Source organism: Hemiscyllium ocellatum, chromosome 10, assembly GCF_020745735.1.
Source record: "Hemiscyllium ocellatum isolate sHemOce1 chromosome 10, sHemOce1.pat.X.cur, whole genome shotgun sequence".
Classification (NCBI taxonomy): domain Eukaryota; kingdom Metazoa; phylum Chordata; class Chondrichthyes; order Orectolobiformes; family Hemiscylliidae; genus Hemiscyllium; species Hemiscyllium ocellatum.
In genome coordinates this window covers 113,448,426-113,472,777 of record NC_083410.1, presented here as the reverse complement: position 1 = coordinate 113,472,777, position 24,352 = coordinate 113,448,426, and the positions used below count along the sequence as shown (strand labels likewise).

Here is a 24,352-nt window from a genome sequence, read left to right as displayed (position 1 = left end):
AAAGGGGACATGAGATAGCTTTGGCAAATAGAATTAAGGAGAATGCAAAGGTTTTTTACAAATATATTAAGGACAAAAGGGTAACTAGGGAGAGAATAGGGCCCCTCAAAGATCAGGAAGGCGGCCTTTGTGTGGAGCCACAAAAAATGGGGGAGATACTAAATGAATATTTTGCATCAGTATTTACTGTGGAAAAGGACATGGAAGATATAGAATGCAGGGAAATAGATGGTGACATCTTGAACAATGTCCATATTACCGAGGAGAAAGTGTTGGATGTCTTGAAATGCATAAAAGTGGAAGAATCTACAGGACCTGATCAGGTGTACCCTTAACTCTGTGGGAAGCTAGAGAAGTGATTGCTGGGCCTCTTGCTGAGATATGTGTATCATCGATAGGCACAGGTGCGGTGCTGGAAGACTGGAGGTTGGCTAACGTGGTGCCACTGTTTAAGAAGGGTGGTAAGGACAAGCCAGGGAACTATAGACCGGTGAGCCTAACGTTGGTGGGCAAATTGTTGGAGGAATCATGAGGGACAGAATGTACATATATTTAGAAAGACAAGGACTGATTAGAGATAGTCAACATGTTTTGTGTGTGGGAAATCATGTCTCACTGACTTGATTGAGATTTTCTTTTGAAGAAGTAGCAAAAAGGATTGATGAGGACAGAGCAGTGAACATGATTTATATGGCCTTCAGCAAGGCATTTGACAAGGTTCCCCATGGGAGACTGATTAGCAAGGTTAGATCACATGGAATATATAGAGAACTGGACATTTGGATACAGAAATGGCTTGAAGGTAGAAGACAAAGGGTGGTGGTGAAGGGTTGTTTGTGACCACTGGTGTGCCATAAGGTTCAGTGCTGGGTCCACTGCTTTTTCTCATTTATATAAATGATTTGGGTGTGAACGTAGGAAGTATAGTTAGTAGGTTTGCAGATGACACCAAAATTGGAGATGTAGTGGACAACAAAGACAGCTGTATAATAGTACAATGAGATCTTGGTTAGATGGGCTCATGGGCTGAGGAGTGGCAGATGGAGTTTGCTTTAGATAAGTTTGGGCTGCATTTTGAAAAGGCAAATCAGGGCAGGACTTTTACACTTAACGGTAAGATCCTGGAGAGTGTTGCTGAGCAAAGAGACTTTGGTGTGCAGGTTAATTGTTCCTTGAAAATGAAGTGGCAGCTCGATAGGACAGTGAACAAGACTTTTGCTATGTTCTCCTTTATTGGTCAGAACATTGAGTATAGAAATTGGGAGGTCATGTTGTGCTGTACAAGACATTATTTAGGCTACTTTTGGAATATCATGTGCAATTATGGTCTCCCTGCTATGGAAAGGATGTTGTGAAACTTGAACGGGTGCAGAGTAGATTTGCAAGGATGTTGTCAGGTTTGGAAGGTCTGAGCTATCTAGAGAGGCTGAATAGGCTAGGGCTGTTTTCTCTGGGGTGTCATAGACTGAGGGGTGACATATAGAGGTTTATAAAATCATGAGGGGCATGGATAGGGTAAATAGTAAAAGACTTTTCTCTTGGGTAGGGGAGTCCAGAACTGGAGGGCATAGATTTAGGGTGAGAGGGGAAAGATTTAAAAGGGATCTAAGGGGTAACTTGTTCACTCAGAGGATGGTACGTGTATGGAATGAGGTGCCAGAGGAAGTGATGGAGGGTGTTACAATTACAGCATTTAAAAGGCATCTGGATGGGTATATAAATTGGAGGGATATAGGCCAAGTGCTGAAAAATGGGACTAGATTAGGTTAGGATATCTGGTCAGCATGGATGAGTTGGACCGAAGTGTCTGTTTCTGTGTTGTACATCTCTATGACTCTAATTACTGATTGGCATGATTTCAATTTGCTTGGAGGCACTAAACAGCTTTGTCTATCAAGTCGGGGATCAGTATAGGGAATGGAAGGTTATGGGGAAAGTTGAGGAATTGGAGGCGACAAGTTTCAGATCAGCCATGGTCACATTGAATGGCAGAGCAGACTCGAGGGACCAAATAGCCTACTCTTTCTTGTTCCTTTTTTCTGATCAGTGTCTGTGAACCTTTCCCACCCGTTCACACACAAGATTGCGCGTGCATCAAGATATTACAGAATGATTCAGAGACTGAAGGAGAAGGGGCTTGGGTTCTCTATAGACAGGGCACGAGGTTCCTGAGATTGACTTGGAAAAGGTCCAGAAGGCAAGCAATATCTCATGGGCTCATTTCAACCTCCTGACCCTCAACAGCCATCTATAGGTCTACTCCAACAAATGGAGTTCACTTTTTGAAGGTGGCAACTTACCACTGCCATTTTGCCAAGGACAATGAGAGAAAGGCCTTACTAGACATGCTGACATCTCGAAAAGAATAAAAGAAGGCTAGTGCTCCTCTGTCTGGCCTTGCATCAGCCTTGCATTCCTCCTACAATCGAGGGCCTCTGAGCAAGACTTCCATGATCAATAACTCACTCCCTCCCCCTCGATAACTCCTGTAGAGAAAACTCGCGCAACACTATCTCTATATTTGGGGGAGTGATCTGAAGGATTAAATGTTGATAGATCATTGCTGAAAATTTGAAAATCTGTCCCATAATCAAAGCTTACAAGGCAGAAGGAGTGCATACTAACTGTCTCTAAGAACAATTTATCTCCCTGCTCCAATGCCTTTAGTCTGTAGCTCGACAATTTTTTATTCTCTTCAGGTGTTTATTTCAATTGTCTTTCAAAAGTCATGACTGAACCTGCCTCAACCACATCCTCAGGCAGTGGGTTCCAAAGCCTGCTTGCTGCATTAAAAAGTTTTGCCTCATGTCTCCATTTTTTTTTGCCTTAAGTCAATGTTCTCAAACTTAATACTTATATTGATGAGCAGTTTGTCAAGCACAAGAAAAAGGAGCAGGAGTAGACCATTCAGCCTGTTGAGCCTCCTCCTCGTTTCAATATGATGATGTCTGATTGTGGGCTTCAATTCCACTTTCCTGACCACTTCCCAAGCTCTTGATTTCCTGAGACCCAAAATCAACTTTATGCCTCCAGCAGTAATGAGCACAAAATTATGAATTTAAGTATTGAGCAGTATTCCATCTGAGCTGCGCAGCTGCCAATCACCTGCAAGTTCCCATGGTGACTGAACACACTTCAGTCCCTACAAGTTATTTTGCATGTGTGCCCACATAAAAAGGTTTAATAGTCCTACACAAAGCAAAAAATGAGGGGTAATGGTGGTGAATATCCCTTAAGTGGTGTTTGACATGAACATTGTCACCATATTTCCATCCAGTCAGCTAGTCCTTGTCAATAAGCACTGATAGGCATTTTAACTGGCCTCCATCCTCTATGTGAGAAAAGATTTGAACACGTGGCTACAGGGATGGTGCAGGAGGGAGGGTTTCAGGTTTTTGGATAATTGGAGCTCTTTCTGGGGTAGGTGGGACCTCTACAAGCAGGATGGTCTTCATCTAAACCAGAGGGGTACCAATATCCTGGGTGGGAAATTCACTAAAGCTATTAAGGTGGATTTAAACTAATACAGCAGGGGGATGGGAACCAAAATTGTAGCACAGGTACAGAAGAGGATGAGAGTAGGGAGTTCCCAAATCAAGTATCTGACACGGGAAGCAAGAACCTGGTTTGAAGTGTGTGTATTTCAACGCGAGGAGCATCCGAAATAAAGTGGGTGAACTGGCAGCATGGGCTGGTACCTGGGACTTCAATGTTGTGGCCAATATGGAGACATGGATAGAGCAGGGACAGGAATGGCTGTTGCAAGTTCTGGGATTCAGATGTTTCAGTAAGAACAGTGAAGATGGTATAAGAGGGGAAGGTGTGGCATTGTTGATCAGGGACAATATTACAGTTGTAGAAAGGATGTTTGGGGACTCGTTAACTGAGGCAGTATGAGCTGAGGTTAGAAACAGGAAAGGAGAAATCACCATGCTGGGAGTTTTCTATAGGCCTCTGATTAGTCTGAGATGTAGAGGAAAGGATAGCAAAGATAATTCTCAATAGCAGTGAGAGAGGCAGGGTAGCTGTCATGGAGGACTTCAACTATCCAAATATTGACTGGGATCACTACAGTACGAGTACTATAGATGGGTCAGTTTTTGTCCAGCGTGTGCAGGAGGGCTCCCTGACACAGTATGTAGACAGACCGACAAGAGGCGAAGCCATTTTAGATTTAGTACTGGGTAACAAGCCTGGCCAAGTGTTAGATTTGGAAGTAGGTGAGCACTTTGGAGACAGCGATCACAATTCTGTCAGGTTTACTTTAGTGATGGAAAGGGATAGGTGTACTCCTGCAAGCAAGAATTACAGCTGGGGGAAGGGAAATTACGATGCAATTAGGAAAGATTTAGGAAGCGTATAATGGGGAAGGAAACTGCAGGGGATGAGCTCATTAAAAATGTGGAGCTTATTCAAGAACAAGCTCCTTTGTGTCCTAGATAAGTATGTACCTCTCAGACAGGGAGGAAGATACAGAACGCGTGAGCCGTGGTTTACTAAGGAAGTGGAATCCCTGGTCAAGAAGAAGGAGGAGGCTTATGTTAGGACAAAATGTGAAAACTCAGTTAGGGAGCTTGAGGGTTACAAGGAAGTCAGGAAAGACCTAAGAAGAGAGCTCAGAAGTGCCAGGATGAGAAGTTGTTGGCTTTAGGATCAGGGTTAACCCTAAGGCTTTCCAAAGGTATGTCAGGAATAAAAGAATGACGAGAGTTAAATTAGAGCCAATCAAGGATAATAGTGGGAAGTTGTGTGTGGAGTCAGAGGAGATAGGGGAAGCACTAAATAAATATTTTTCGGCAGTGTTCACTATAGAAAATGAAAATGTTGGCAAGAAAGGTAGAGATACTTGCATCTAGACTAGAAGAGTTTGAGGTTCACAAGGAAGAGGTATTAGAAACACTGCAAATTGTGAAAATAGACAAGTCCCCTAGGCCGGGAGGGGTCTATCCTAGGATCCTCTGGGAAGCAAGAGATTGCCGAGCTTTTGGCATTGATCTTCAAATCATCATTGTCTACAGGAATAGTGCCTGAGGACTGGAGGATAGCAAATGTGGTCCCCTTGTTCAAAAAGGGTAGTAGAAACAATCCTGGTAATTACAGACCAGTGAGTCTCACTTCAGTTGTTGGTAAAGTGTTGGAAAAGGTGAAAAGAGATGGTTATAAATCCTATCTAGAAAAGAATGATCTGATCAGGGACAGTCGGCACGGTTTTGTAAAGGGTAGGTCGTGCCTAACGAATCTTATTGATTTTTTTGACAAAGTGACCAAGCAGATAGCTGAGAGTAAACTGGTTGATGTGGTGTGTATGGATTTCAACAAGGCATTTGATAAGGTTCCCCATAGTAGGCTAATATACAAAATGCAGAGGCATGGGATTGTGGAAGACATAGCAGTTTGGATCAGTAATTGGCTTGCTGAAAGAAAACAGAGGGTTGTTGTTGATGGAACATGTTCATCTTGGTGTCCAGTTACTAGCGGCGTACCGCAAGGGTCGGTGTTGGGTTCACTGCTGTTTGTCGTTATCATAAATGACCTGGATGAGGGCTTAGAAGGGTGGGTTAGTAAATTTGCGGACAACAATCAGGTCAGTGGAGTTGTGGATAGTGACGAAGGATGTAGTAGATTGCAGAGAGACATAGGATGCAGAGCTGGGCTGAGAGGTGGCAAATGGAGTTTAATGTGGACAAGTGTAAGGTGATACTTTGGCGGGAGTAATCGGAATGCAAAGTACTGGGCTAATTGTAAAATTCTTGGGAGTGCGGATGAGCAGAGAGATCTCGGTGTCCATGTGCCCAGATCCCTGAAAGTTGCCACCCAGATTGACAGGGTTGTTAAGAAGGCATACAGTGTTTTGGCCTTTTATTAACAGAGGGATTGAGTTCCGGAACCAGGAGGTTATGCTGCAGCTGTACAAAGCTCTGATACGGCCACACTTGGAGTATTGTGTACAGTTCTGGTCACCGCATTACAAGAAGGATGTGGAAGCTTTGGAAAGGGTGCAGGGGAGATTTACCAGGATGTTGCCTGGTATGGAAGGAATGTCTTATGAGGAAAGGCTGAGGGCCTTGAGGCTGCTCTCATTAGAGAGAAGGAGGTTGAGGGGTGACTTAATAGAGACATACACGATGATCAGGAGGGTTAGATATGGTGGACAGGGAGAGCCTTTTTCCAAGTATGGGGACGGCAAACACGAGGGTACACAACTTTAAAAGGAGGGGAGATAGGTATAAGACAGATGTCAGAGGTAGTTTCTTTACTCAGAGTAGTAAGGGTATGGAATGCTTTGCCTGCAACGGTAGTAGATTCACCAAGTTTAAGTGCATTTAAGTCGTCATTGGACAGGCATAAGGATGTACATGGAATAGTGTAGGTGGGATGGGCTTCAGATTAGTATGACAGGGCGGTGCAACATCGAGCCCCTCAACCATCTTCCTCGTGATGGTTTCAACAGCTTTTCCAAAATGGCATCTTGCATTGGACATTAAATCAGTATTTCAACCAAAGATCTTAGGCTGGCTGATTGGGCTAGAAATATCACTCCACTACTGCACAAAGAATATGGAGATATTCAGATTTTTCCTGTAACGCCATACGTGAATCTCTGGTAGTGGACTAACTAAATTGTTTTTGAACGTAGCAGACACAGGTTCCTCCTAAGTATGTTTCCTTCTGTCCTGCAACCATTCTATGACATTCAAGACTTAATGCGGAAGATGCTTTGTTTTAAACATGTGACTACTTCCACTCATCTTCCAAACATGATGTCACAGGGTGAAGTGGAAGTTATCAGGCTCAGTTACAGTCTGCTCCTAAAAGCCATGTTGCAAGAAATGGATGAAATACCCTAATGTACACTGGAGGGTACCAACTTGTATGTCTCCCTTAAAATGTCAAAACTTTCCCAAGATGTTTCATAGAACCACAGGAGGAGAGATTAGGATAAGTCACCTGAGCTTTGGAGTTGATCTGGCTGCTTCAATTGCAAGCAACCTGTTTCGGTCTGAGTCAGTGGCCAGGGAGAGAGCTGGATGGAATTGTGTTAGTGGCAACGGTACACAACTTGCAACAGGGAGTAAAACATTGATTTTGGTCTTCACAGAATTTATCTCAAAGAAATTTCAACTTTTCCAAGCTGGAATGTTGAATAATCAGTCTGTCTACGTCGTGGTGAAGAGGAAAGAGTGTGGAGAAATGGTGTGCATGCAGAAACAAACTCGTAACTTCTGATGATGCCTTGAGTAGAAATTTATAGATAAAAGAAAATACACAGTTTATAGGATTCTTGGGCAACCTCTCTGTGAGCATGTGGAAGAATACAATGGATGCACATCAGAAGCTTCTAAATTGCTTTGAAGCATTTTGAATTTGTGAAATATTCAAGTTTGCTCTTTGTTGTGGGTGAGACATTTAATCAGGGAGAGGAGAATATTGGTGGCTGTTATTGTAGTAGGTTGTACATGCAGAACTCGAGGATTTCATTAACTATCATTCAAATTTTCACCATGCCTCTTCCCTAATTTCTGTGCAGTCTACTTCGGGTTTGTTCTTGTTTTGAATGTTTTCTTGGGGGCTGACTTGCACAGTTCTTTACGACAGATTTCAGAATTTCCTGATTTGTTACAACTTTGTTTTTGTGAATACTTCTTTGTTGCATCCCTTGTGGTGACTTCAGTTTCTTCCCCAGAGCGTCTGGAATGTCCTTTTTTCCTTAAACAAGATTTTCTCTTGCCCCCTATTATGCTTGTTGTATTTTTATTTAGCCTTTTTAAAAACCCAGACCAATGTGACTGCCTCCTCTAAGAGCTTATATTCCTTCTAACATCCAATACCTTTTCACTAAATCTCAATAACGTTAGCCACTTGTATGTTCCCACATCAATATTCTGGGCCATAGAACTTTATTTTGAGTATAAAAGCAGTTTGCTTGTCATTCATTTCTGTTATACCGTCTTCCTTGCTTGTGATGTGGGCTCTGTCTTTTTCAGACTATTGTCATGAAAGTCACTCATTCCTTTGAGCCTGTCTTTCATTCCCACTCTCATCTGTTTGGTTTCTTATTTTGCTAATGAGCCAGTTCAACATAACCTCCAGGTACAGCATCTCCTTTCTCATAGAGAAAGTGTACAATATTCCTGATGAAGGGCTAATCAATTCTCCTGCTCCTGGGATGCAGCCTGACCTTGTGCTTTTCCAGTATTACTCTTTTTTGACATTTTCTTTCTCATGGCCATTCAGTTGGCCTATGCTGAAAATATCACAATCAGTTTCTTAAGGTCTTCTGGATATTCCTGAATCTTTGAATGTCAAAGGCCTTTGACATTTAGGCGCTTACTCTCATTAGTCTTCTCCATCCACCCACTTCCAATATTTAATGTATCATCTTCCCAATGCTGCTCCTTTTTCCACAAATGTTAGTGTGGTCACTGTAATGAGTTTGTCCAGATTGATCTCCCTCCTCAACACAGACTGGAGCTAGATGATCAGAACCTTCTCAGAACCCACCGACTCCTTCAAAAGATTTCCTCCCCTCTACCCCTCTTGCCTTTATTGAGTTCAAATTTCAAATTACAAATTTCTGCTGAATTCACATTTCTACATCTGGGATTTGAATCTGTGTTCCCAGAGCATTAGCCTGAGGTATTGGGTTGCTAGCTGGTGACATTATTATTACATCTCTACCTCTCCTGTTCGACCTTATCCACTCTCCCCATCGCTATGTTTGTAATTCTGGAATCAGTTCGAGTCTAGAAAACACTTTCTTTCTCTTTCCCAGTTGACTGTTCAAGGATGTCTGATATTTTCCTATGCTGAAGGTGCCTGGTCATTACGGAGTAAATCATTTGTGCCTATTTTCTTTGCTTATTTTGTCTATGATAAGAATGTTCAATCAAAAAAAATGTTCAGAGGCTTTGGTTAATGGCCACAGACACTGGGCATATTTTCTGGTCACCATGCTGGCATTTTTCAGTTGCATAGAATTTAGTGGAAGTGTGTTACTGAGAAATAAACTTGCATTTCAATAGCACTTTTCAAGGGTACCATCCATTTCAAAATGCCAGCGAAGTTATTGGAAAAAAACAGGCAGCCAATTAGCACACAGTAAGCTCCCATAAACAGGAGCATGATAATGACCAGGCAGTCTATTTGGTGATGTTGATTGTGAGACTTAGTGGCCAGAATAACAGGACAAACCTACCTGCTCTTCTTTGAAATGGAGCTGTAATATTTTTACATCCACTCAAGTTGACAGGAGGGGGCTCAATTTAACTTTTCATCCAAAAACAGCTATTCTGACAGTGCAGGATTTCCTCAGTACTGCAATAGAGTTATCAGTGCTTTGTGCTCAAGGCCTGGATTTTGACTTTAACTCAAGACCTTGTGCTTCAAAGGAGAGAGTGCTGTGGGCTCAGACAAAGTTGCAAAGTATGTTTGAATTTAATCAATTAATAGGCAAAATAAAAGCCACCCTTTTCTGCATCTGCCTGACAAGGCTTGCCAGGTAAACTGTTGTGAACTCCATACATCCGATTCCAGGGATTTGGGCTTGGGGCCTTCTCAAGGCTGATTCATTGCCCAATGGAGCCATCCCTGTGGCTTTGTTCCTGTTGAAGGCATCACCCCTCCGATTGTCCATGGCTGACTCTTAGCCTCTGCACAGTGGGGAGAAATGTACCAGACTTTTGAGGATGTCACATAACGGAGGCCGCTTCTTCTGTTTCAGCAAATTGTGGATTGAAGTGTGGTCAAGCTTCTGAAACCTGAGAACTTCTGTTTCTGTGGTAGCCAAGCAGATGTGTTCAGTATTGATATGTATGCTCACATTTAATTAGCAGTCAGCCATATGGCACTGCAGTCTTTAACTTATCATTCCTTTGTTGCTGCTGTGAATTGTCTGTGATTGCCAACTATATCTGCATTGTGTGATGCAATGTACATTTGCTCCTATAAGAGTAGGCATTGGGGCATAGTGTCACCCAGAGGTTTTCCTGAAATGATAGTTGATTTAGATCAGAGCCAGACCTTTGGGGAGGGATAAACACCAAGGTCTATAATGGGTACATTTTGTCTTCTTGAATTTAATTTTAACATGTTCAGTGATGTTAAGCTGCAACTTGTTAACAAGGCTAAATGTGTGTGGGTCCCACAGAAAGTACTACAAAACCCTGATCTTTTCTGCTTCCAATGTTGTTTCCTTCTGATCCCTCCAGCCTTCAGTGAGGCATGAGCAATGCTGTAGCTGCCCACTGTCTTTCAGTACTCAGTATACACTTCCACAAGAGCAACTGAAGTTGGAAAGCTATTCCAGCAAGACTTCTGCAAATGGAGGAATTATGACCTGGGAGAAAACTCCTGAATTGAAGTTTACCAAAGTATCAGTTTAACTTCTGTGTTAATTGGTTGAGGGCAGATTCCAAGAACTTTGCCTCGAGAACATTATTTCAAACCGTTTTAATGTAGAACAGATGGAAATGGTTTGGGGCAAGGAATCCTATAAACTGCGAATGAGACTGCACTGGTTAGAAATGTGAAATCTTCAACTTATTGGTAAATAATTAGAAAAGTGAAAACACTCTCTGAGTGCGTAGACCTCTGTCGGGGTTGCACAAGTTGAAAGTATTTTCTGGATATCAGTAGGGTACAGCCAGAAAGAACAAACAGGGAATTTCCACCTCTCAAACTGCCAATAGGGTTAGTGTCAGTGTTTCATTTGCAGTTCTCTTTCAGTAATTGTTTAACATTATGTTCAAACCGTTCCACATTAGGGATTGACTTTTATACCAACTAATTTTATTGTAATGGGGTTGCTTGTCCCGAAACATCTGTTGCACTCAACTGACAGCAATCGTTTGGGAAGAGTTTTTCAGTATTCTGTCTAATAACATTCTGGACCATTCACAGATGAGTCTTTGCTAGAATTTGCTGAAATTGTGAATCTTGCTTTGAGCACTGTAAATTTGTTCCAATTACTTCAACCAGCTTTCCTTGATATTGTACATTTCCACAGCAGTTGCCAGTGAAATCACCCTGCTTTGTGACTCAGCTTCATGCTTTAACTGCACGTTTCCCAATTTTTACCTGGCCAGCATTTTTTTTCAGCTGCTCCTTCCATTTTTAAATCTAAATACAGCAGACCAGAATACTGCAGAAAAACAATTGTGCATTTTGATAGTGCTTTATGAAGGAGCAGCGCTCTGAAAGCTAGTACTTCCAGACAAACCTGTTGGCCTATAACCTGGTGTTGAGTGATTTTTTTTAACTTGGTGTACCCCAGTCCAACACCGGCACCTCCACATCATGTTTCCCAACCTCAGCACGCCTCAAGTGTTAGAAGGATAGTCACTTTTGGAAGAAAATGAACACAAGTTACTAGCTGTTGCTCTAATATGGCATAGAGTCAACCAAAAGAAGCCTAGTTTAAAATTTTGCAGTAAATAGTGTCCGAGATGTTGTGTACTTCTCACAATAACCCCCAGTTTAGGGAATTTCTTGCCACAGGTGCTGTGGGTATGATTTTAGAATACTTGTTCTCAAGAACAAAATCCCACACAGATTGTCCATGTTTGTAATTTTTATTGATGTCATTTTCGTTGACATTTTATTTTGACAGTTTTTCTGCCTTGAAAGCATTTAAGGTTTTTTCTGAAAGCCAGATTTTTTTTGTCCAAGTTGTAGAGATATGTTTACTTCTGACAAGATGCATATTGATATAGTGGTTCTGTTCACCGAGCTGGAAGTTTTTGTTGCAAATATTTCGTCCCCCTGGCTAGGAGACATCATCAGTGCTGTGGAGCCTCCTGCGAAGCGCTTCTTTGATGTTTCTTCCGGCATTTATAGTGGTCTGTCCTTGCCGCTTCCGGGTGTCAGTTTCAGCTGTCCGCTGTAGTGATTGGTATATTGGGTCCAGGTCGATGTGTCTGTTGATGGAATTTGTGGATGAATGCCATGCCTCTAGGAATTCCCTGGCTGTTCTCTGTCTGGCTTGCCCTATGATAGTAGTGTTTTCCCAGTCGAATTCATGTTGCTTGTTGTCTGAGTGTGTGGCTACTAGGGATAGCTGGTCGTGTCGTTTCGTGGCTAGTTGGTGTTCATGGATGCGGATTGTTAGCTGTCTTCCTGTTTGTCCTATAGTGTTTTGTGCAGTCCTTGCATGGTATTTTATAAACTACATTAGTTTTGCTCATGTTGGGTATTGGCTCCTTTGTTCTAGTAAGTTGTTGTCTGAGCATGGCTGTTGGTTTGTGTGCCGTTATGAGTCCTAGGGGTCGCAGTAGTCTGGCTGTCAGTTCTGAAACGCTCCTGATGTATGGTAGTGTGGCTAGTCCTTTTGGTTGTGGCATGTCCTCGTTCCGTGGTCTATCCCTTAGGCATCTGTTGATAAAGTTGCGCGGGTATCCGTTTTTGGCGAAGACCTTGTATAGGTGTTCCTCTTCCTCTTTTCACAGTTCTGGTGTACTGCAGTGTGTTGTAGCTCTTTTGAATAGTGTCCTGATGCAGCTTCGTTTGTGTGTGTTGGGGTGGTTACTTTCATAGTTTAGGACTTGGTCTGTGTGTGTTGTTTTCCTGTGTACCCTTGTGGTGAATTCTCCGTTCGGTGTTCTCTGTACTATCACGTCTAGGAATGGGAGTTGGCTATCCTTTTCTACTTCTCTCGTGAATCGGATGCCTGTGAGTGTGGCGTTGATGATCCGGTGTGTTTTTTCTATTTCCGTGTTTTTGATGATTACGAAAGTGTCATCGACATATCTGACCCAGAGTTTGGGTTGAATTTGTGGTAGGGCCGTTTGTTCTAACCTTTGCATAACTGCCTCTGCTATGAGTCCCGAGATTGGTGATCCCATGGGTGTTCCGTTGATTTGTTCGTATATCTGATTACATTCAACAATCAGATATACGAACAAATCAACGGAACACCCATGGGATCACCAATCTCGGGACTCATAGCAGAGGCAGTTATGCAAAGGTTAGAACAAACGGCCCTACCACAAATTCAACCCAAACTCTGGGTCAGATATGTCGATGACACTTTCGTAATCATCAAAAACACGGAAATAGAAAAAACACACCGGATCATCAACGCCACACTCACAGGCATCCGATTCACGAGAGAAGTAGAAAAGGATAGCCAACTCCCATTCCTAGACGTGATAGTACAGAGAACACCGAACGGAGAATTCACCACAAGGGTACACAGGAAAACAACACACACAGACCAAGTCCTAAACTATGAAAGTAACCACCCCAACACACACAAACGAAGCTGCATCAGGACACTATTCAAAAGAGCTACAACACACTGCAGTACACCAGAACTGTGAAAAGAGGAAGAGGAACACCTATACAAGGTCTTCGCCAAAAACGGATACCCGCGCAACTTTATCAACAGATGCCTAAGAGATAGACCACGGAACGAGGACATGCCACAACCAAAAGGACTAGCCACACTACCATACATCAGGAGCGTTTCAGAACTGACAGCCAGACTACTGCGACCCCTAGGACTCATAACGGCACACAAACCAACAGCCACGCTCAGACAACAACTTACTAGAACAAAGGAGCCAATACCCAACATGAGCAAAACTAATGTAGTTTATAAAATACCATGCAAGGACTGCACAAAACACTATATAGGACAAACAGGAAGACAGCTAACAATCCGCATCCATGAACACCAACTAGCCACGAAACGACACGACCAGCCATCCCTAGTAGCCACACACTCAGACAACAAGCAACATGAATTCGACTGGGAAAACACTACTATCATAGGGCAAGCCAGACAGAACAGCCAGGGAATTCCTAGAGGCATGGCATTCATCCACAAATTCCATCAACAGACACATCGACCTGGACCCAATATACCAATCACTACAGTGGACAGCTGAAACTGACACCCGGAAGCGGCAAGGACAGACCACTATAAATGCCGGAAGAAACATCAAAGAAGCGCTTCGCAGGAGGCTCCACAGCACTGATGATGTCTCCTAGCCAGGGGACGAAACGTTTGCAACAAAAACTTCCAGCTCGGCGAACAGAACCACTACAACAAGCACCCGAGCTACAAATCTTCACACAAACTTTGCATATTGATATGTGCTACATCTGTGTTCTAGTTTCTAATTCTTGCTCCTGTTTCCTGTACTTTGATCATATTTTATCGTTTCTTTTACTTCCTCCAGATTCTGCTGACAAGAACCTTAATGTACAAAGCAAGTATTTGACAAACTTTTATTTGCAACTTAAAGTATTGACTTTTACTGAACAGCTTTTAAGGCAAGGGTTTTGTTTTAACAACATTTGCTGCCAAAATTATTGTTGAAGTTTAACAAATATTTGAAAATGTTTTGTATTTAGTATAACGAAATTTACCTCTTAAATTTAATTTTATTCTATAATATCATAAAATGGAGATTTTATTGAAGTTGATATGAGATTGGAGACCAGTTTTAAAAACAGTAGCTCAGAGTACGGTGACAATACTTCATTGGGTGAACATTAATGCTATTTAATGTGTAAACAGTAAATCTGCCCAGTGAGATTGTGTCAAACATTAACTTTATCAGAAGGCAATTCAATTCTGGATTTCACATTGATCATTTCTTCAATTTTCTTCACACTTTTAATTGTTTATTTCAAATAATTTCAGGGTTCCACCCTTATTCTACCTTTGTAGCTAAAGGTCATTCAAAACTCTGCCCATATCGAAGCTTGCAACAAGTCCCATTCCATAACTCTGTGCCCATTGGCCTTTACTGGCTCTCCGTTAAACAACAAATTAATTTAAAAACTTTAATCTTTGTTTTCAAACCTCTCCGTGGCTTGGCCCGTCCCTGTCTCTGTAATTTCCTCCAACCTAATTACCCTGTGAGATATCTGCGCTTTGCTGATTCTGCACTTTCGTGTGTTTGATTAAAATCGCTTCACCATTGCTGATTGCACCTTCTGCTGTCTTGGCCCCAAACTTGGGAATTTGCTGCCTTAACCTCTCCACCTCTATCCCTTGCTTTCCTTCTTTAAGGCACATATTAAAATCTTCCTTGTTGAGCAAGGTTTTGACCACAACTAGACGTGTTCCCTGTGTGGTGTAGTGTCGTACTTTGTTTTAAATGCTCGCGTGAAGAGCTTTGAGATTTTTCTTGCACCAAAACTACTTTATAAATACAAATTGTTTGGTTTGTTTCAGATACAGAAAATTCTTGGAATACAATGCACAGAATATATTACCATCATATGGAAGGAAATCCCATTCTTTTGTGTTGACAGCAAGCAAAACACCTCCTGTAGGTGTTCTCGTGATCCCCCTGCCCTGCTCCTGCTTTGAGGGAAAAAAGGGGGTTGGTGAAGTAAGAAGAGATGTTTTAATGAGTCTGATTTCCGAACTGTGCAGTTACGTACTTGCATGTAATTCAGTGTGAAACTTTAACAGATTAAGCTGATGAGGAGAAAGCGTAGTCCTTTTTATTGAACACTGGTCAATTTCTGCGGAAATCCTGTGGGGATTCTTAAGAACCTGGTGCAGTTGCCAATCGACAACTTTATCATCATTTACCACTGGACTGAGCTGCCTTGAGAAATGTGGCTGGAACCTTCATTCATTGCAGAGTGGACTATTCACCAGAGGTAATGTAGTTACGAGCTCCTGGTTATTGGGCTGCATGTCTCAAAAGTTGTGAACACACTGAACTGTGTTTTGTTTTGTTTCTGCTGTTAACGTTCTGATCCTTCACTCTGGATCAGCCTTTCAGAATAGTTGCACATTTTATTTTCTTGAACTTGATTGCATACGTACTGTCACTTTTGCAACCCACAGAAGGGTTTGAAATGATTTTCCTCCCTCTCCCTGCTGCAGTTTTACATACGTGTTCATTGTTGATGAGATTTTTTGTTTCCTGTAAAGCATTTTGAGTTAGTATGTAGGTCATTGTAATATACACCATTCTCTTCAATTATTACAGCATGATCATTTTCTGAGTTTATTTTTAAGCCTGGAGACATTCCATGCTGTGTAATCCTGTTAGAATGCAGGTAAATGTTGTACGTGGAATAATTGAATTGGAAAACCAGGGTACCTTGAGTGAAGTTTTCACTTTGAGTGATGAATGGATCTCAGACCACAAGATAAAGGAAGGAGCAGACTTAGGCCATGTGGCCCATCAAGTCTGCTCTGCCATTTCATTATGGCTGATACGCAATTTTAACTCTGGCTTTTAAAATTCCAAATCTGGAAGGGTAAAATTGACCTCTGAAAATTAATTGTGTTTCCAATCCTTTGAAACCTGAAGAGGAATGTGGAAGATTAGGATAGGTTTTGGTGATGCCAACCCATCATTCCTCTCATTCTCCTCTTCCCTATCCTGGTCACATTCCATCACCCTAGCACTTGTTTGGCCCTACCATGATGCTCAACCAACCCTTCCCCTTTCTGACTTGTGTTATATGCCCCATACCTCGCCCTTCGCACTCTTTCATGACCCTATCCTCCCTCTCTCTGGGTGATTGTGGCTTGTTGGTATTATTTTCACTCAACATTAGATGAGCTGCTTAGCTGTGATGCCCATGTGTGGAAGGTACCTGTGGAATTATATACCAAATGTAAGCTTATAGCTGAAGAGGGAAGAGAAGTAAAATTGGGTGAATTAAGGAAAATGTTTAAGGTCTGCAAGATACCTGAGAATTCATTTAGAGTCCTAGAGATATACAGCATGGAAACAGACCCTTTGGTCCTGGGTTCTTAACCAGACAAATAGTTGGCGGACAATAGTTTGATAATAAATGAAAGGTAATTTATGAATTAGTAAAACAATAAAACAAAGCTTAGCAACTGGACAACAATTTAGAAGTTACATAAGACCTTTACTCTTAGAACCGATCAGTGCTAGTTCTGGGTCTGATTACCTTTTCCTGTGAATTTGTGCAACTGTTTGCTGCTGTATTTCAGAAAGCACTCTCTATAAGTCTCGAGCTCGAATATTCAGGATTTCTTCTTCCATATTTGCTAAAAAACATTTGACACATTCTTCCTAAAACAATCCATATGATAAATTCTCCATTCGTATCAATGACCTATTGACATAAATACTCAATCATTAGCTACATTCCAAACTATAATGAACAAAGTTTGATGATTTGAAGTCTGAATTGATTTTTTTTTATTTTAACCTCTTTGGGTGTTTTGCGACACACCTCTATGGCTATGAATATGCGTTGGGCATTTGGGCCAAGAGCTGGGGACACTGCTGCTGTGCTAATGGACCCTACTCGTTCCCTCATTACCTGCTTACCCTTAATGTACTTAGAAAGCAACTTTAGATTTTCCTTTATTTTATTCCACGGTGTTTTGTTTTATGTCTCTTATTTGCTTTCCTAATATTTTTTCCATAACCCCTTTACATCAGAAGATAGAACAGTACAGCACAGTGCAGGCCCTTTGGCCTTCAATGTTGTGTCAATCTTTTATCCTACCCTAAGGTCAAACTAACCTATGCACCCTTCATTGTACTATCCTCCATGTGCCTATCCAAGAGTTGTCTGTAATGTCCAAATGTCTGTAATATATCTGAGTCTACTACCACTGAGTCAACCACGCACCCACCACTTGGAGTAAAGAACCTACCTCTGACATCTTCCCTAAACCTTCCTCCAATCACCTTAAAATTATACCCCCTTGTGATAGCCATTTCAACCCCAGGAAAAAGTCTATGGCTATCCACTCTATCTATGCCTCTCATCATCTTGTACATCTCTATAAGGTCACTTCTCATCCTCCTTTGCTCCAATGAGAAAAGCCCTAGTTCTCTCAACCTTTCTTCATGAGACATGCCCTCCAGTCCAGGCAACATCCTGGTAAATCTCCTCTGCACCCTCTCTCAAACTTCCACATTCTTATTATTATGAGGCGACCAAAACTTAACATAGTGTTCCAAGTGTGGTCTAACCAGGGCTGTATAGAGCTGCAGCATAACCTCTCAGCTCTTCAATTCAATCTCCCTGCTAATTAAAGCCAACACACACACACTTTCTTAACCACACCATCAACTTGGGTGGGAACTTTGAGGGATTTATGGACATGGACCCCAAGATGCCTCTGTTCCTCCACACTGCCAAGAATCCTGCCTTTAACCCTGTAATCGGCATTCAAATTCGACCTTCCAAAGTGAATGACTTCATATTTACCTAGGTTGAACTCCGTCTGTCACTTCTCAGCCCAGTTCTACATCCTGTCAGTGTCCCGTCACAACCTACAACTGCCCTCCACACTATCCACAACTCCACCAATCTTTGTGTCATCAGCAACCTTACTCACCTACCTTTTCATTCCCTCATCTAAATCATTTCTAAAAATGGCAAAGAACATTATCTATACTTCTCCAGGATTCTGGTGTTTTGAGCCATCAGTGTCTACCTTTTATTTCCTTATCCAATACTGTACATTTCTCAAAATCCAGAGTTCACTTCACTTGTTGATCCCACTCTTCACTTTCTCAGGAACATGTTGGCCCTGCCCCCCTCATTATTTCCTCTTATAAGGACTCCCACTGACCACCTGTAGATTTTCCAGCAAGTCGCTGTTCCCAATCCACTCTGGCCAGATGCTATCTTACTTTATCAAAATCAACATTTCTCCAATTCAGAAGTTATTCTCAGTTCAACTTTGTTCTTTTCCACAACTACCTAAACTTCACCTAATTATGGTCGCTCACTGATAGTACTTCCATTTACCTAGATCTGTTTCCTAGAATTAGGTCCAGCACCGTCACCTGTCTTATAGGACATTCTGTGTGCTAATATGAAAATCTCTTCTGGATGCTTTTTAAGAAATCTGCCCCTCTAAGCTTTTCATATATTGTTTGTCCCTCTGAATGTTGAGATGGTCAAAATCCCCTGTCATTGTTATCCTATTACTTCGACTCTTCTCTGAAATTCATCTTTTTCTTGCCTGTTATTATTGCACTGTATATTTCAGACAGACTCAATCATTTTAAATTCTTTCAGTTTCTATGTAATCATTCTGAATTGTTCTAACTTCCTAGTCTTTGTTTCCAAACGTCCAGTTTTATATGACCTGTTAAGGTTAATCATTACGTCACCTCCTTTATTTATGTCTAACCAATGTGAACAACTCTTCACATAGCAGCAGTTAACTTTGTGTTTATCAAAATCCAATACAACTATTTACAAAATACCTACCTAAAATTTGGAGAACAAGCAACATAATTTAAAAACACACAATTCTTACAAACATGAAGTGTATGGGACAGAAACTGATGGTAATTTTATAATTGTTCAAGTAAAATGTCACTGTCAGTCTGGTCGTTTTTTTTGCCCTTGGTTAAAAGACATGTTAACACTAATTGGAATCAGAATATTGTCAGTAAGATGGAAAATGTCAAGCTTGAGAATCTGCACCCATCATGTCCCTGCTCATGTTTCAGTCCAGTTGTGTAAGCAGCATTTCACCAATTGTTATAAATGCCACTTTTCTACTACAATACCACACAGTAGCTTTGAATTTTTTTTTTTGAATGTCCTGATTTGAATTCTAAAACATATTATCAAGGAAAATATTTCCCAATATTGATTGGAATCTCCTTAGTGCAGATGGTCTGGATGGAGCTGATTTTTGCCAGGTGTGCCCAGGAGGGACTCCTGACTCTATGTAGATAGGCCGACAAGGGGAGAGGCCATATTGGATTTGGCGCTGCGCAATGAGGCAGGTCAGGGGTCAGGTCTGACAGTGGGAGAGCATTTCGGTGACGGTGACCACAACTTCTTTACTGTTACGACAGGAATGGAGACGGATAGGAGCAGACAGAAAGGTATTTAATTGGGGGAGGGGAAATTAAATTGCTATTGGACAGGAGTTGTGGAGTATGTATTGGGAACAGTTCTATGGGAAATGCACAACAGAAATGTGGAGGCTGTTTAAGGAACACTTGGAGTCATAGAAATGTACAGCACGGAAATAGATCCTTTGGTCCAACTCGTATATGCCGACCAGATATCCCAGCCCAATCTAGACCCACCTGCCAGCACCTGGCCCATATCCCTCCAAACCTTCCTATTCATATACCCATCCAAATGCCAGGTCATGTTGCAGCAGTACAGGAGATTGTTTAGACCACTGTTGGCATATTGCGTGCAATTCTGGTCTCCTTCCTATCAGAAAGATGTGAAACTTGAAAGGATTCAGCAAAGATTTACAAGAATGTTGCCAGGGTTACAGAATCTGAGCTACAAGGAGAGGCTGAACAGGCTGAGGCTGTTTTTCCCTGGAGCATTGGAGACGGAGGGGTGATCTTATCGAGGTTTACAAAATTGAGGGGCGTAGATAGGGTAAATAGGCAAAGTCTTTTCTCTGGAGTTATTCCAAGGTCTTTGTTCAGCAACACTCCCAAGGACCTTTCCGTTAAGTGTATAAGTCTTGCTAAGATTTGCCTTCCCAAAATGCAGCACCTCACATTTATCTGAATTAAACTCCATCTGCCACTTCTCAGCCCATCGGCTCATTTGATCAAGATCCTGTTGTAATCTGAGGTAACCCTCTTCGCTTAAAAATTGCTGCAAATGTGTTGCTGGTCAAAGCACAGCAGGCCAGGCAGCATCTCAGGAATAGAGAATTCGACGTTTCGAGCATAAGCCCTTCATCTGATGAAGGGCTTATGCTCGAAACGTCGAATTCTCTATTCCTGAGATGCTGCCTGGCCTGCTGTGCTTTGACCAGCAACACATTTGCAGCTGTAACCCTCTTCGCTGTCCACTACACCTCCAAGTTTGGTGTCATCTGCAAACTTACAAACTGTACCTCTTATGTTCACATCCAAATCATCTATATAAATGATGAAAAGTAGTGGACCCAGCACCAATCCTTGTGGTACTCCACTGGTCACAGCCCTCCAGTCTGAAAAATAAACCCCCACCCTCTGTCTTCTATCTTTGAGCCAGTTCTATATCCCAGTCTCCCATGGGGAACTTTATTGAATGCCTTATTGAAGTCCATATAGATCACATCCTCTGCTCTGCACTCATCTATCCTCTTTGTGACTTCTTCAAAAAACTCAATCAAGTTTGTGAGACATGAATTCCCACGCACAAAGCCATGTTGACTATCCCTAATTGGTCCTTGCCTTTCCAAATGCATGTACGTCCTGTCCCTCAGGATTCCCTCCAACAACTTGCCCACCGCTGATGTCAGGCTCACTGGTCTATAATTCCCTGGCTTGTCTTAAACCCCACCCTCCTGGGTTTTCTTTTTATTATCTAGGTTGTACGGTATTGGAACTGGTCCTCCTGGTCACAGGAGGACCAGTTCCAATACCGTACAACCCAAATGGCCGCCTTCTTCAAAGACCGCAATTTCCCCCCAGACGTGATCGATGATGCCCTCCACTGCATCTCCTCCACTTCCAACTCCTCCACCCTTGAGCCCCGCCCCTCCACTCGCCACAAGGACAGAACCCCGCTGGTCCTCACTTACCACCCCACCAACCTCCATATACATCGTATCATCCGTCGTCATTTCCGCCACCTCCAAACGGACCCCACCATCAGGGATATATTTCCCTCCCCTCCCCTATCAGCACTCTGAAAAGACCACTCCCTTCGTGACTCCCTCGTCAGGTCCACACCCTCCACTCCCGGCACCTTCTAAACCGCAAGAAATGCAAAACTTGCGCCCTTACTTCCCTCCAAGGCCCCAAGGGATCCTTCCATATCCTCCACAAATTCACCTGCACCTCCACACACATCATTTACTGCATCCGCTTCCTCTATATTGGGGAGACAGGCCGCCTACTTGCGGAATGTTTCAGAGAACACCTCTGGGACACCTGGACCAACCAACCCAACCACCCCGTGGCTCAACACTTCAACTCCCCCTCCCACTCCACCAAGGACATGCAGGTCCTTAGACTCCTCCATCGCCAGACCATAGCAACACGACAGCTGGAGGAAGAGCGCCTCCTCTTCTGCCTAGGAACCCTCCAACCACAAGGGATGAACTCAGATTTCTCCAGTTTCCTCATTTCCCCTCCCCCCACCTTGTCTCTGTCAAATCCCTCGAACTCAGCACTGCCTTCCTAACCTACAATCTTCTTCCTTACCTCTCCGCCCCCACCCCGCTCCGGCCTATCACCCTCACTTTGACCTCCTTCCACCTATCGCACCTCCATCGCCCCTCCCCCAAGTCCCCCCTCCCAACCTTTTATCTTAGCCTGCTGGACACACTTTCCTCATTCCTAAAGAAGGGCTCATGCCCAAAACGTCGATTCTCCTGCTCCTTGGATGCTTTCCTTTCACCATAACCGGAATATACTATTTCTGGACACTCATGATCTCATTTCTAAAGTGTTCCCATTTTCCAGCCGTCCCTTTACCTGAGAACATCTGCCCCCAATCCACTTTCAAAAGTTCTTGCCTATACTGTCAAAATTGGCCTTTCTCCAATTTAGAACTTCTACTTTTAGATCTGGTTTATCCTTTTCCATTACTATTTTAAAGCTAATGGAATTATGGTCACTGGCCCCAAAGTCCTCCCCCGCTGACACCTCAGTCACCTGCCATGCCTTATTTCCTAAGAGCGAGTATTGCATTACTTTGTCCCAGTGAGACAGGCAAAAAGGAAGAAGGAAGCCTCCTTCTAGTCAAGAGAAAGAAGAAGCTTCCTTAAAGTTGAGGAAGCAAGGATCTGGCCCAGTTTTCGAGGATTTCAGGGTACCTTTGAAAGAACTCATAAATGGACTGAGGAGAGCTCGGACAGGGCATGAGAAAGCCTTGGTGGGAAGGATTAGGGAAAACTCAAAGGCTTTCTACACATGCATGAGGAATAAGAAAACGATCTGAGAGAGTGTAGCGACGATCAGGGATAGTGGAGGGAACTTGTGCATGGTGTCTGAAGAGGTAGGGGAGGCCCAAAATGAGTTGTATGCATCAGTATTCAGTATCCACTAGAGAGAGGGAGCTTGTTAATAGTGAGAATACCATGGGCCAGGTTAATAGGCTTGAACAGATTGTTATTAAGAAAGTGGACGTGCTGGAAATTATAGGAAGCATCAATATCGAGAAGTCTCCAGGGCAGGACCAGATATGTCCACGATTACTATGGGATGCAAGAAATTACACTGCTGTGCCTCTGGCGATGATCTTTGCATCCTCACTCTCCGCGGGAGTAGTATTGGCTGATTGGAGGGAGGTGAATGTTGTTCCTCTAAGTCATTGAGACTACGTTTTAGATTAGATTAGATTAGATTACTTACAGTGTGGAAACAGGCCCTTCGGCTCAACAAGTCCATACCGACCCCCTGAAGCGCAACTCACCCATACCCCTACATTTACCCCTTACCTAACACTACAGGCAATTTAGCATGACCAATTCACCTGACCCGCACATCTTTGGACTGTGGGAGGAAACCGAAACACCCGGAGGAAACCCACGCAGACACGGGGAGAACGTGCAAACTCCACACAGTCAGTCGCCATCTGTGGTCATCAAGGTACTGGAAAGGATTCTGAGAAATAGGATTTATGACTATTTGGAAAAACATAGTTTGATTAATGATAAGTCAGCATGGCTTTGAGAGGGGAGGTCATGCCTCACAAGCCTTATTGAGTTCTTTGAGGACATGATGATACAAGTTGACGAAGGTCGAGCAGTGGATGTGGTGTACAGAGGAATTTCAATTATCCGAATATCAATTATCCAAATTTTGGATTATCCAAACGATCTCAAAGTCACATTAAAAACATTACAGCAAAGAGGGAAGTGAATTCGGATTACCTGTCCTGAAGAACGTGTGAAAACACTGGCAAAAACAAAGAAACGCAAGCACCTCAAGCAACAGCAACTGGATTTTTTAACGTAGGGGTTAGTCCCGCAGCATTTTGCAAAAGTATGGGCTGTATTCACATCACTCTACCAGGTCCTTCGTGGAAAAAATGGCAGAGAAAATAAACACCTGCATGAGACAGGATTTCTGTCTTTCTATCGTGGCACCGAGTTCAGTGGAAGCTGACAAATGTTCTTGTGATTGGAGAAGCTGTTCAGGATCTTCCTTAATGCTGGCATTTAATGTATTCATGTGATGGTAAAGGTTTAGTCCTTCTCAGTTTAACCTGCAATTTGCAGAATGCAAAGATTAGTTTAAGTAGAAGTCTCATCAAAATGATAGATTCAAGCAAAGTGTCTGCGAGATCACATTAGATCAGTATGGCTTCCCTTGTTTAAGGTCAAATTGATTATCTGAATAATCGGTTATCTAAGTAAAATACTGCCAGCCCAACTTGTTCTATGAATTTACTCATTATATCTGACTTGTATATGGATTACAATAAACCCTTGGATAAGGCTCCCCATTGC

General features: G+C 42.6%; 1 protein-coding gene across 2 annotated transcripts in view; it reads left to right on the top strand.

The window, feature by feature from the left end:
- b3gnt2b (UDP-GlcNAc:betaGal beta-1,3-N-acetylglucosaminyltransferase 2b) overlaps positions 1-24,352 on the top strand; it is a 51,740-nt gene that overhangs the window by 14,539 nt on the left and 12,849 nt on the right. The window contains exons 1-2 of one of the 2 annotated variants that reach the window (XM_060831120.1): positions 14,183-14,203; positions 15,185-15,621. The gene's annotated coding sequence lies outside the window, so the exon portion shown is untranslated. Of the gene's footprint in view, positions 1-14,182; positions 14,204-15,184; positions 15,622-24,352 lie in introns of those variants that run through there. The other variant, XM_060831119.1, reaches the window with a different exon arrangement.